At 46.5% G+C, this 12,400-nt stretch overlaps 1 long non-coding RNA gene across 1 annotated transcript; it reads left to right on the top strand.

Annotated features, from left to right (window-relative positions):
- Positions 1-5,151: 5,151 nt before the first annotated feature.
- LOC127912995 (uncharacterized) lies at positions 5,152-6,747 on the top strand. The gene is made up of 3 exons (XR_008084330.1): positions 5,152-5,339; positions 6,532-6,598; positions 6,664-6,747. It is a non-coding gene; the product is annotated as an uncharacterized LOC127912995 (long non-coding RNA).
- Positions 6,748-12,400: the final 5,653 nt, after the last annotated feature.

Raw genomic sequence — 12,400 nt, forward strand, 5'->3', positions numbered from 1 at the left:
CCATGTTTCACAGCCCTTTGTCTGCTGTTTCCAGGCCCACCCTTCTCCCCCGTCTCATCAACGGCCAACTTGCGTACACGGTGAGGCGTCTCCTGAAGGTTCAACCTCGGTGCAGGGGGTTCCAGTACCTGGTTGACTGGGAGGGTTATGGCCTGGAGGAGAGGTGCTGGTCCCTGCCAGGGACATCCTGGACCCAGGCCTCATTGCAGATTTTCAAAGTCGGTACCCTGGTCAACCAGGTATGTGCCCAGGTAGGACGCCAGGTGGTACCCTTAGAGGGGAGGGTACTGTCACACCCTGATCTGTTTCACTTGTCTTTGTGCTTCTCTCCACCCCCCTCCAGGTGTCACCCATGGGGACATTATCCCCTGTGTATTTATACCTGTGTTCTCTGTTTGTCTGTTGCCAGTTCGTTTTGTTCGTGAAACCAACCAGCGTTTTGTTCTTCTGCTCTGTTTATAGTTCCTGTTTATTGTTCCTGTTTTCTTGTCCTTCCCAGTTTTGACCCTTCTGCCTGACCTGACCCTGAGCCTCCCTGCTGTTTTTGTACCTTACCCCACCAGAACATTCCGACCATCGATTGGTCGAAACAACAGACAACTCTCGGGCGACCCACAATTTTTTCCGTAGGAGACAGCCCTAATAGCATGTCCGGGAGGGAGATATCCAGCCCCCCTTTTGTAGGCCAGCGGACCAGTCGGGGTCTCAACTTACTGTTGAGAGTTAGAATAATAGAGTACACAAGGTGCAATTTCAAAATGTGGTTGTGCATCAGCAGTCACTCAAGTATCCCATTTCTGCTAAATGTTTTTAGATTGGTAAGTTAGTCTAATGGCGAGCTGTCTAAACTTGTCGTAAGCGTGGTCGATTTACCAGCTGGGGTGGTGCCCTTTGATCATCAGTTATGCAAATATTTGCCTCCACCCTATGGCAAGTTGTGTAGAATTGCATGAAATGAGTTATAAAATGCCAAAATGTTCTCTCCGCCCCATGGCAAAATGTGTAAAATTACAGCAAACTTGCTTTAAAACAACAACATTTGCTCTGCACCCATGGCAAAATGTGCAGAATGGGGCAGATGAGGGGGTACACAGACCCACGAGCCACTACGGCCCCTAACAATGAGTTCCGTTCCCATCCTCATCAGTTGCCCATCCCTGCCCTAGAGTAAGACACTGCTGTTATACACTAGAGTGAGACACTGCTGTTGTACACTAGAGTAAGACACTGTTGTTATACACTAGAGTAAGACACTGCTGTTATACACTAGAGTAAGACACTGTTGTTATACACTAGAGTAAGACACTGCTGTTATACACTAGAGTAAGACACTGCTGTTATACACTAGAGTGAGACACTGCTGTTGTACACTAGAGTAAGACACTGTTGTTGTACACTAGAATAAGACACTGCTGTTATACACTAGAGTAAGACACTGCTGTTATACACTAGAGTAAGACACTGCTGTTATACACTAGAGTAAGACACTGCTGTTGTACACTAGAGTAAGACACTGCTGTTATACACTAGAGTAAGACACTGCTGTTATACACTAGAGTAAGACACTGCTGTTGTACACTAGAGTAAGACACTGCTGTTATACACTAGAGTAAGACACTGCTGTTATACACTAGAGTGAGACACTGCTGTTATACACTAGAGTAAGACACTGCTGTTATACACTAGAGTGAGACACTGCTGTTGTACACTAGAGTAAGACACTGTTGTTGTACACTAGAATAAGACACTGCTGTTATACACTAGAGTAAGACACTGCTGTTATACACTAGAGTAAGACACTGCTGTTGTACACTAGAGTAAGACACTGCTGTTATACACTAGAGTAAGACACTGCTGTTGTACACTAGAGTAAGACACTGCTGTTGTACCCTAGAATAAGTCACTGCTGTTGTACACTAGAGTAAGACACTGCTGTTGTACCCTAGAATAAGTCACTGCTGTTGTACAATAGAGTAAGACACTGCTGTAATACCCTAAAACGACTCTTGCCTCTTCACATACTCCGCTTTACAGCGGCTAGTAGAAAATGTTTCAAACTAGCCCACTGGCTAATTAACTGGGGGTGGGTGGAGTGGGTGAGGGGGGAGGGGGTTGGGAGTGGGTGGAGGGGGGTGAGGGTGGAGGGGGTTGGGGGTGGGTGGAGTGGGTGAGGGGGGAGGGGATGCAGGTGTCTGCATTTTCAGATAACGACCAACCCATGTCACAAAACAGAACAACAAGAAACAAAAACAAAACTTTGTGTCTCAGTTTCAATGAAACAAACAAACAAGCAAACCCTTATCCTTTGAAGGGCTTTTTCTCTCTCCATCTCTGCCCCCATCTCAGGGGATGTCCAGAGAGAGAGAGAGAGAGAGAGAGAGAGAGAGAGAGAGAGAGAGAGAGAGAGAGAGAGAGAGAGAGTAGGGGGGGAGAGAGAGAGAGAGAGAGAGAGAGAGAGAGAGAGAGAGAGAGAGACCCCCACTCAAACACAGTCAGCCAGGCCACAGCTGCACAGCCATGACTGCTAATTACATCATTCAGTAAATGATAAAGTATAGAGTTTCCTTCTGCCGTGTTTCTATGGAGAGTGGGGCTTTTTGTTGTTGCTGTTGGTTTTAATGGTGAACGACCATAGTCCACTTTAATGACTTCATCCTTGGAGTATGATTCTAGGGATAGTGTGTATACTGTACACCTGGATTTTAGGACTTTTTTTTACTAGTTGTGAATGTATTAGTGGTATTAGAGGATGTTGGAATGTTATTGGTATTATATTATTATTGTTGAGATCCTTCATCTGTTCTTGTCTATTAATGTTCTGTATAAAGTCATGTTTATGTTTTGTGTGGACCCCGGGAAGAGTAGCTGCTGCATGAGCAACAGCTAACGGGGATCCCAATAAACACAATTGAATCAAATTGGTTAGTAATATTATCTAGGCTTGTGTGAGTTGTGTGAGTAGTAGTAGGTGAAAGGATTTCAACGCTCTTTTCTGGGCACAAGAGACCGACTGTAGGTGATCCAGAGAGTAGCGCTATTGATTTAGTGAAGAGCGACAGATCGAGATTGGTTCTGATCATTGAAGGAAAAATCATCTCTTTAGGTATTTTATTGGAGATTACTGATCAAAGAAGCTCTGCCCTCATATAAATGTGATCTCTGTGATCAAAACCTGCATTTCCCCTTTTGACCAGCTCTTTCTATCGACAGTTTTTCCCTTTCCTTTACAATGAAGTCAGTCTTATTATAAGAGCCGTGGTCAATTACAACAGCTCAAAAAGAAACAGTAGTGTGTATGGTTGTGTCACCTTATCCCTACTGAACCAAGCCAGGGACTGTAGTACCACTCTCCCTCTGGGCTGTATTTATTTATAACTGTTTGTAAAGGTATTTTTCAGATACCAAAAAATAAAAGTGCTTAAAATTTCTAATGAGATTCTTCTGCTCGGTTGAAAAGAAGAGGCAAGCCACAGCTTCACTAACTTCTCTCGTGTCAACCTTTTCAAAAGCATCTATATTCTCACACCGGGCTCACAACTGTTGCTATGTTACCTGAATGTCAAGCAGAATGTCAAAGCGATGGCGGTGTTTGAATGCACAATGTCATGGATTATGCTTTCTCAAATCGACTGGCTGGAGACGGCAGGAAGTGATCTGTTTAGATGGTGGAGTGCTGGAGGCAGACAGAGACATAAATATATAGACACCAAAGCTATTTAATTCATGCATGCATCCCATGTGCATTTTATTTGTCCAATGACTTTCTAATAAAGATGGCTACAGTTGTATATTATTAGTATTATAATTATTAGATGTATTATTGTTTTTAAAAAAAATGTATTGTTAATTTAAAAAAAATATATTAGCCTGTTTTCTTGTCACACATATCACTTATCAGTCTTAACTTATTGTCAGACAAGCATTCACACACTTAAAACATTTCTTACAGTACATCACATTTAATTTGGATTCATTGAAAAATTACCATAACCCACAGCCATTACAGTTATTACAGTTTGTTGAAATGAAAGAACCAAAGATGAATTAAAAAAATCCCCCCACCCTCATCTCCTCCATATTGCCCCCTCCCCCCACTCCGTCATCGGCCGTTCTGGCCAACAAAAGGGCAGAGTAGATTAGAATTCAAGCATAGATAGATTGGGGGTGTCAGGGTTGTGATGTGCTGTCACTAATGAATATCCGGATATCTGGAGAACTGATGCTATCAGACTGATGTGGGGAGAAGAAGACAGACAGAGAAAGAGAGAGGAAGAACGAGGGATACGGAGGCTGGAGGGCAAGAGAGACATACTCTATCCTGTCAAATGGCCAAACGTACCACAGGCTGGTGTAAATGTAACAGTAGCATCAAATATGGAGTATTAACAGGAAACTGTGAGTCATTTTGGATCTGAGAGTCATCCCAGGCTCCATGTGTCTTCACACAGCATCTGCAGTTTACGTCTCAGACTAATGCATTCCAGTTCACTTCATGGACAAAATTAGAAATGTGTGTTTCTTACTTGTCTTGGCCATCGCCATTTCAACGTTTACTGATATGGTTATAGCTTTTTTTGTTGTGTTCAAGGCATCAAGGATTTCAATCAAATTTGATGATAACTTAACGAATGCAGAGTTTGGATTTAGAGCGAAACGGCCTTGTTAATGCGATCATTAGTCGGTTGAAGAGCAGGCTTCACTCATTATGTCTTTCAATGCTATGATTAGCAGGGGGAAATCCATCAGAGAGCGATGGAACATAATTCACTTATTCATGTAGCTTGTACTCGGCCGCTCATAACAGAACACAAAATATCCCAGATCAGAGGACTGAATGAGGATTGTGTCCTGATTGGTTAATGTTGAAGTTTGAACACAAACAGCACAGTGAAATCAGAATAAAGAAACGTCAGTTGAAAAAGGAACACTGTGTTTTATGCAGTGTATAAACTTTGTGAGTAGTGAGCCACTAGAAGAATGCTGTACATTCATAACCATGTTCAATTGACTCGATCTAATGTATCATCGTGTCAATGTATTTTTGCCGAACACCGATCTCCCAGTTTAACAAACAACACGCATTAGAAATACAACATTTGATGTAAAAACATTGTCACTGACAAAGGGGTTACACTGTGGCGGCAGGTAGCCTAGTGGTTAGAGTGTAGAGGCGGCAGGGTAGCCTAGTGGTTAGAGTGTAGAGGCGGCAGGTAGCCTAGTGGTTAGAGTGTAGAGGCGGCAGGTAGCCTAGTGGTTAGAGTGTAGAGGCGGCAGGTAGCCTAGTGGTTAGAGTGTAGAGGCGGCAGGGTAGCCTAGTGGTTAGAGGGTAGAGGCGGCAGGTAGCCTAGTGGTTAGAGTGTAGAGGCGGCAGGGTGGCCTAGTGGTTAGAGTGTAGAGGCGGCAGGGTAGCCTAGTGGTTAGAGTGTAGAGGCGGCAGGTAGCCTAGTGGTTAGAGGGTAGAGGCGGCAGGGTAGCCTAGTGGTTAGAGTGTAGAGGCGGCAGGGTAGCCTAGTGGTTAGAGTGTAGAGGCGGCAGGTAGCCTAGTGGTTAGAGTGTAGAGGCGGCAGGTAGCCTAGTGGTTAGAGTGTAGAGGCGGCAGGGTGGCCTAGTGGTTAGAGTGTAGAGGCGGCAGGGTGGCCTAGTGGTTAGAGTGTAGAGGCGGCAGGTAGCCTAGTGGTTAGAGTGTAGAGGCGGCAGGGTAGCCTAGTGGTTAGAGTGTAGAGGCGGCCTAGTGGTTAGAGTGTAGAGGCGGCAGGTAGCCTAGTGGTTAGAGGGTAGAGGCGGCAGGGTAGCCTAGTGGTTAGAGTGTAGAGGCGGCAGGTAGCCTAGTGGTTAGAGTGTAGAGGCGGCAGGTAGCCTAGTGGTTAGAGTGTAGAGGCGGCAGGCCTAGTGGTTAGAGTGTAGAGGCGGCAGGGTGGCCTAGTGGTTAGAGTGTAGAGGCGGCAGGGTGGCCTAGCCTAGTGGTTAGAGTGTAGAGGCGGCAGGTAGCCTAGTGGTTAGAGTGTAGAGGCGGCAGGGTGGCCTAGTGGTTAGAGTGTAGAGGCGGCAGGGTAGCCTAGTGTTTAGAGTGTAGAGGCGGCAGGTAGCCTAGTGGTTAGAGGGTAGAGGCGGCAGGGTAGCCTAGTGGTTAGAGTGTAGAGGCGGCAGGGTAGACTAGTGGTTAGAGTGTAGAGGCGGCAGGGTAGCCTAGTGGTTAGAATGTAGCGGCAGGGTAGCCTGTGGTTAAAGTGTAGAGGCGGCAGGGTAGCCTAGTGGTTAGAGTGTAGAGGCGGCAGGTAGCCTAGTGGTTAGAGTGTAGAGGCGGCAGGGTGGCCTAGTGGTTAGAGTGTAGAGGCGGCAGGGTAGCTAGTGGTTAGAGTGTAGAGGCGGCAGGGTAGCCTAGTGGTTAGAGGGTAGAGGCGGCAGGGTAGCCTAGTGGTTAGAGTGTAGGGCGGCAGGGTAGACTAGTGGTTAGAGTGTAGAGGCGGCAGGGTTGTGGTTAGAATGTAGAGGCGGCAGGGTAGCCTAGTGGTTAAAGTGTAGAGGCGGCAGGGTAGCCTAGTGGTTAGAGGGTAGAGGCGGCAGGGTAGCCTAGTGGTTAGAGGGTAGAGGCGGCAGGGTAGCCTAGTGGTTAGAGGGTAGAGGCGGCAGGATTGTCTAGTGGTTAGAGTGTAGAGGCGGCAGGTAGCCTAGTGGTTAGAGGGTAGAGGCGGCAGGGTAGCCTAGTGGTTAGAGGGTAGAGGCGGCAGGGTTGCCTAGTGGTTAGAGTGTAGAGGCGGCAGGTAGCCTAGTGGTTAGAGTGTAGAGGCGGCAGGTAGCCTAGTGGTTAGAGGGTAGAGGCGGCAGGTAGCCTAGTGCTTAGAGTGTAGGGGCGGCAGGGTGGCCTAGTGGTTAGAGTGTTGGACTAGTAACCGGAAGGTTGCAAGTTCAAATCCCCGCGCTGACAAGGTACAAATCTGTCGTTCTGCCCCTGAACAGGCAGTTAACCCACTGTTGCTAGGCCGTCATTGACTTGCCTAGCTAAATAAAGGTAAAACAATTATGCAGTGATAACCATTGTTGCTGTAGTACACAACAACCCCTGTATAGGAGATAATGGTTCAGAGACATACATTACCATGTCTCGGAACTGTGTGTCTTGGTTACAGAACGTGTTGTAGAACAGGGCCAGTTCATTATGGGCAAGAGCCTACTGGGTGTTGTTTCTGTATGAACAGAGAGAGAGACCGTCCCTTGCATTCTGTCAGTGATCAGGAAGCTCAGTTAAATGACAGTTTGTTGAGGAGATGAAAGGAGTTTTTTTTTCACTCATCTCTTTCATCTGCAGATATTTATGTCTCTGAAAATGGCCCAAACGACATCTTAATGGTGTCGGAATGGCTATTATCGACCGTACTGCGTCCTCGCTGCCTCTGGGCTGCAACCAGAAATGTCACTTACATCCTGGCGATTCATTGGAGGATTAAAAAAGAGACAGTTGTGTGGACTACTGTCTTTAAGGTTGCCCATATCGACACATTACTGATTTGTGGAAGGCTGATAACTCACCATGGAAACCACAGGGAAGACATCCAGCTCTTAGGAATCATGTGTGTGTGTTTGTGTGTGTGTGTGTGTGTGTGTGTGTGTGTGTGTGTGTGTGTGTGTGTGTGTGTGTGTGTGTGTGTGTGTGTGTGTGTGTGTGTGTGTGTGTGTGTGTGTGTGTGTGTGTGTGTGTGTGTGTGTGTGCGCGCATGTGTGTGTGTGTGCGCGCATGTGTGTGTGTGCGAGGAAACATCAGAAGCAGCACAGTGTTGTCAATTGTTTGTCATGATTACACCCTCTGTTCTCAGCTGCACATTCCATTTTCTCTACAGGTCGAGGTTATGCATAATCATCCATTTTCTCTACAGGTTGAGGTGATACATTATCATCTGTTTTCTCTATAGGTCGAGGTTTAAAATCGAGGAAACAGCCATGCAATCTCCATATACAAACATTGGCAGTAGAATGGCCTTGAAAAGCTCGTGGCACAGTCATAGGATGCCACCTTTCAAACAAGTCAGTTGGTCAAATGTCTGTCCTGCTAGAGCTGCCCCGGGTCAACTGTAAACGCTGTTATTGTGAAGTGAAAACGTCAAAGAGCAACAACGGCTCAGCCGTGAAGTGGTAGGCCACACGAGTGCTGAAGCGCGTCACGCAGAAAAATCATCTGTCCTCGGTTGCAACGCTCACTACCAAGTTCCAAACTGCCTCTGGAAGCAACGTCAGCACACAGAACTGTTCGTTGGGAGCTTCATGAAATGGGTTTCCATGGCCGAGCAGCCGCACACAAGCTTAAGATCACCATGCGCAATGGCAAGTGTTGGCTGGTGTGGTGTAAAGCTAGCTGCCATTGGACATTGGAGTAGTGGAAATGCGTTCTCTGGAGTGATGAATCACGCTTCAACATCTGGCAGTCGGACGGACAAATCTGGGTGTTTGGCGGATGCCAGAAGAATGCTACTTGCCCCAATGTATAGTGTCAACTGTAAAGTTTGGTGGAGGAGGAATAATGGTCTGGTGCTGTTTTTCATGGTTCGGTCTAGGCCCCTTAGTTCCAGTGAAGGGAAATCTTAACACTACAGCATACAGTTAGCATACACTAAAGCATACTGCTTTGCGTGATGTATTGTTGTCTCTACCTTCTTGCCCTTTGTGCTGTTGTCTGTGCCCAATAATGTTTGTACCATGTTTTGTGCTGCTACCATGTTGTGTTGCTACCATGCTGTCTTGTCATGTGTTGCTGCCTTGCTATGTTGTTGTCTTGGGTCTCTCTTTATGTAGTGTTGTGTTGTCTCTCCTGTCGTGATGTGTGTTATGTATTATATATATATACAGTATATTTTTTTTATCCCAGCCCCAATCCCCGCCTTTTGCCTTTTGGTAGGCCGTCATTGTAAATAATAATTTGTTCTTAACTGACTTGTCTAGTTAAATAGAAGGTTACATACAAATACAAATACAAATAAATAAATAAAATACAATAACATTCTAGATAATTCTGTGCTTTCAACTTTGTAGAAGCATGACAATACCCCCCTGCACAAAGCGAGGTCCATACAGAAATGTTTTGTTGAGACCAGGGTGGAAGAACTTGACTGGCCTTCACAAAGCCTTGACCTTAACCCCATCGAACACCTTTGGGATGAATTGGAACGCCAACTGCGAGCCAGGCCTAATCACCCAACATCAGTGCTCGACCTCACTAATGCTCTTGTGGCTGAATGGAAGCAAGTTCCTGCAGCAATGATCCAACATCTAGTGGAAATCCTTCCCAGAAGAGTGGAGGCTGTTATAGCAGCAATGTTCCAACATCTAGTGGAAATCCTTCCCAGAAGAGTGGAGGCTGTTATAGGAGCAATGATCCAACATCTAGTGGAAATCCTTCCCAGAAGAGTGGAGGCTGTTATAGGAGCTAGATCAACATCTAGTTCCTTCCCAGAAGAGTGGAGGCTGTTATCAATGTTCCAACATCTAGTGGAAATTCCCAGAAGAGTTCAATGTTCCAACATCTAGTGGAAAGCCTTCCCAGAAGAGTGGAGGCTGTTATAGGAGCAATGTTCCAACATCTAGTGGAAAGCCTTCCCAGAAGAGTGGAGGCTGTTATAGGAGCAATGATCCAACATCTAGTGGAAATCCTTCCCAGAAGAGTGGAGGCTGTTATAGGAGCAATGATCCAACATCTAGTGGAAATCCTTCCCAGAAGAGTGGATGCTGTTACAGCAGCAAAAGGGGGGAACAACTCCATGTTTAATGCCCATGATTTTGGAATGAGGTGTTCGACGAGCATGTTGTGCATTCCTCGTTGGCTTCAGAAATACTAATGCCTCATTCATATTCCCGTGATGAGTAGTCGAAGATTCAAGACAGATATCAGGTGTCGCATCTCCTTCTGATGAGTGGAGATCCGTAGAGGAACAGGCACTCATTTATTTGACACCTGAACACAGAGATATAGGACACTACATCCACATAGGCTCTCCCCTCAACACCTCTGCACATCTTCAACACCTGCCCAGCCCAAGACAAAGTTCATGAAGGTCATGAGTGAATGTGTGTGTGGTAATGTGTGTGAGTGTTTGCATGCGTTAGATTGTGACTCTAACGTATCCTAAAAAAAAAAAGGTTTAATGGACAAAGTCTGGAGCGTCTCTTCTCACCTGTCATCTCAAATTAGGCCGTGGGGCGAGTGACCTTGGCCGTCTCTCTCCCTGCATTAGAGCGAGGGCTGGGAGGGCGGGGGCCGCTTCACCCTAACGATGTGACTGTGAAATTGGGCCGTAGCCGAGCGCCGGCTCTCATTACGCCCCTCCAAATTCATTTGCAACGTTGATTCTGCCCGCTCATGCATACGCCACATGCTAGCCCAGCCTTGTGCCATCCACTCCATGACACTCAAACTAATACATCCACAATACTTATGTTGTTTCCACAAAAGAAACAGAGTTATTTCTGTTCGTATGTTGAACATAGTCAGTTAGAAAGTGTATTTGATATTTAGGCTACAGACTTGTTAGTGAGGAGAGTGAGTGGACTGGGGTTTGGGTACAGCTGTGCGGTTTACTGTTAATCTAAGATGACAGTTTGTAGTCTTTCTGTGAGCCTGTTCCAATTTAAATGAGACTGTTTTACATGTTAAGTCTGTTTTGAGACGGCTTGCTGCCTGACACAGTGACAACAATGCTACTTAATGACAGACCCAGTGAACATGTGAAGAATGAGGAGTAACCAGGTCTTTCTCTGGAAACGTGGGACATGGGAATAGAGGGGACTGCAGTAGGGGAGGAAGGGGGGTGATTGGCAATTTCCCTCTGAGCTTGAACCTGTTGTATAGGAGGATGTGGATATGCTTAGAGACTGCTGCATAACGCCATCTCTAGTTCCACTGAGAGCCTGTTCTGTCATCTCTAGTTCCACTGAGATCCTGCTGGCCACAGGACTACATAACTGTTCTGTCATCTCTAGTTCCAGTGAGAGCCTGTTCTGTCATCTCTAGTTCCACTGAGAACCTGTTCTGTCATCTCTAGTTCCACTGAGAGCCTGTTCTGTCATCTCTAGTTCCACTGAGAGCCTGTTCTGTCATCTCTAGTTCCACTCAGAGCCTGTTCTGTCATCTCTAGTTCCACTGAGAGCCTGTTCTGTCATCTCTAGTTCCACTGAGAGCCTGTTCTGTCATCTCTAGTTCCACTGAGAGCCTGTTCTGTCATCTCTAGTTCCACTGAGAGCCTGTTCTGTCATCTCTAGTTCCACTGAGAGCCTGTTCTGTCATCTCTAGTTCCACTGAGAGCCTGTTCTGTCATCTCTAGTTCCACTGAGAGCCTGTTCTGTCATCTCTAGTTCCACTGAGAGCCTGTTCTGTCATCTCTAGTTCCACTGAGAGCCTGTTCTGTCATCTCTAGTTCCACTGAGAGCCTGTTCTGTCATCTCCAGTTCCACTGAGAGCCTGTTCTGTCATCTCTAGTTCCACTGAGAGCCTGTTCTGTCATCTCCAGTTCCACTGAGAGCCTGTTCTGTCATCTCTAGTTCCACTGAGAGCCTGTTCTGTCATCTCTAGTTCCACTGAGAGCCTGTTCTGTCATCTCTAGTTCCACTGAGAGCCTGTTCTGTCATCTCTAGTTCCACTGAGAGCCTGTTCTGTCATCTCTAGTTCCACTGAGAGCCTGTTCTGTCATCTCCAGTTCCACTGAGAGCCTGTTCTGTCATCTCTAGTTCCACTGAGAGCCTGTTCTGTCATCTCTAGTTCCACTGAGAGCCTGTTCTGTCATCTCTAGTTCCACTGAGAGCCTGTTCTGTCATCTCTAGTTCCACTGAGAGCCTGTTCTGTCATCTCTAGTTCCACTGAGAGCCTGTTCTGTCATCTCTAGTTCCACTGAGAGCCTGTTCTGTCATCTCTAGTTCCACTGAGAGCCTGCTGGCCACAGGACTTCGATACTGTTCTGTCATCTCTAGTTCCACTGAGAGCCTGTTCTGTCATCTCTAGTTCCACTGAGAGCCTGTTCTGTCATCTCTAGTTCCACTGAGAGCCTGTTCTGTCATCTCTAGTTCCACTGAGAGCCTGTTCTGTCATCTCTAGTTCCACTGAGAGCCTGTTCTGTCATCTCTAGTTCCACTGAGAGCCTGCTGGCCACAGGACTTCGATACTGTTCTGTCATCTCTAGTTCCACTGAGAGCCTGTTCTGTCATCTCTAGTTCCACTGAGAGCCTGTTCTGTCATCTCTAGTTCCACTGAGAGCCTGTTCTGTCATCTCTAGTTCCACTGAGAGCCTGTTCTGTCATCTCTAGTTCCACTGAGAGCCTGCTGGCCACAGGACTTCGATACTGTTCTGTCATCTCTAGTTCCACTGAGAGCCTGTTCTGTCATCTCTAGTTCCACTGAGAGCCTGTTCTGTCATCTCTAGTT

This window comes from Oncorhynchus keta, chromosome 28 (genome assembly GCF_023373465.1).
Source record: "Oncorhynchus keta strain PuntledgeMale-10-30-2019 chromosome 28, Oket_V2, whole genome shotgun sequence".
In the NCBI taxonomy this organism is placed as follows: Eukaryota; Metazoa; Chordata; class Actinopteri; order Salmoniformes; family Salmonidae; genus Oncorhynchus; species Oncorhynchus keta.